We start from the raw sequence: 2,303 nt of genomic DNA on the forward strand, positions 1-2,303 counted from the left end.
TTATAGAAATGGTAATGGCCTAGCCAATTGGAAATTTTATATAGACTTATTCGCCATCCTAGATTTTTTTTCTTTTTTAAGAATGGCAAGCTAACATTAAAAGAAAAAAACTAGAGAGAGGATACGAGGCATAAAACTGGAAAAGAAAACAAAATACAAAAAAATACAAGAAAATAAACTAAAGTTAGCCCTTCCACTTCCTCCATTAATACAAAAGAAAGACAAAGATTGTACCTCATAGACCATCACCGAGTGAGATTTGACACATAAGGAGTGAGCCTTCAAGTTTCGAAAGTTCCAAACTACCCTTATACTAGCACAATCACTTCTTAACTAGTTGGTAGCCTTTTCTACCCACCCAACTGTTTTTTACAATTTAGAAGATTCGATACTGCGGGGAAGATAAAGTCTATTAAACGACATTGACTAGAAACTCTCTGAAACTTTCTAGCAAGTAGCAAAATCGAAACCTAAAAAGTCTATAGATACGTATAACATCATACTTGTCTTATCTAAATTAGATCTTATTATTGCATTAATAATGTAATACCTGTCTCTGCCAAAAACCTACACATTATCAAATATTTTACACTTTTACCAAACACAAACCATCATCATTATTAAAGCATCACATATGAATTATGGCATGTTCAAGCACACATAAATTAATTGTTTCGTACTCATAAACTCAACTTTTAAACAAAACCATGTTATTATTTATGGTTGTGTCACGTCATACAAAGTTAGGTAATGAGTTTGTTAGTTTGTTTTGTTAAGTAGTTAAAACAGTGAGTGGTTATTTTCCTGTATATTGCTAAGGGTCTATATTGTTCTTCATTCAGTTAATTGCAACGTTTCAACAATCTCTCTCTCTCTCTCACTCTCTCTCTCTCTCTATATATATATATATATATATATATATATATATATATATATATATATATATATATATATATATATATTGTTGTGATATTTTGTAGAGGAGTGAGTTGGGACAGCCTGATATCACAGTATAAAGGAGAGAGAGATGACAGTTAGCCAACGTTCGGGAGGAGTTCCCGAGACGAAGCTCTGATGATCAAGTTAGTATGAGATCTGAGAGAGATTATAGAAGATCACAGGAAAAAGAGAATTTCCTCCCCTTCTTCGTGAGGAAGAAGGATCATTTTATACCTGTTCGAGAAGCGTGTCCCTCAACTGATTCTGTTGAGCATTCCCTCGTGAGGTGCGACGTGGCGGACCCATATTGGAGGGTCCTCTATCATTTCTTTTGCCTCATTCCCTCATTGGTTAAAGGAGGATCTTTTAATTGTTATGAAGATCATGGCTATCATCTAATGGGAAAGTGGGACTCTCTGATTAGTCCCACGTTTGCCGGGACGTAACTTCCTGGAGAAGAGGTTAAGGCGTGGCTTTACACCTTAAGCGCCATACCAGTGATCTTCGCGTTGGCGAAGGCCCAGACTTGGCTTTAGATTTGTTTCTGACTAGGCCAAGCCCGACGTTAGTTTGACTTCTCCTTTTTTGACGTTCTCCCTAAGGGATACGTTCACAAGTCCTTTAGGCTTGTAGGTGTATTGGTCGGTTTGATAGCGTCTCCGTTTGAGCCTATATTTCAACATGTATATGTCTAGGATTATCTTTGGTATTTGACAGGCTTTAGACAATGCCGTTAATGTGAGTCAGTTCCACGGTGAGACGGTTCGTGATGCCAGTTTCACCTTTAAAATCCTCCCCTTTTCCTTAGGATTTCCATCCTCACATCGCCACTTTGATTTTGTTGTATCAATTTGGCCATTCCGTTAATTTTCCATTTCGATTGCTCATCTTTCTTCGATAATGGACCGTTATTGTAGAGTTCCTACTTTAGAGGAATTTCGACTTCTGCAGGATCGCTTCGGATTCTTACCAGAGCATGGTGTAATGATTCTGGCAAAGGGGTGTCAATTTATGATTGCCCTCAAGAGAAGGTGGGAGTTCCGATCCCTTTATTCAAAGCGGGGTTGTGCCTGCCGACATCCGATTTCTTCAACATAATTGTGGATCACAATGGCTTTTCCGTCGACGAGTTGATCCTGAGCGCTATTGATCAAGAATTAATTTGGAATTAATTTTGTGATCAAAAGAGACTAATTAAATATATGGGGATTGATTGTGTAAATCTTTCATTCTTATATATATCGGCATACTCCATGGAGGTTTTAACCCATAGAGCATGAAGAATATGGAAAGACATGAGTTACATGGTGTAACCCTAATAGCCACAATATATAAAGACCCCATCGATCAAGAAATTGGCCCCA

Source organism: Lactuca saligna, chromosome 8 (assembly GCF_052625555.1).
Source record: "Lactuca saligna cultivar CGN05327 chromosome 8, ASM5262555v1, whole genome shotgun sequence".
Lineage (NCBI taxonomy): Eukaryota > Viridiplantae > Streptophyta > Magnoliopsida > Asterales > Asteraceae > Lactuca > Lactuca saligna.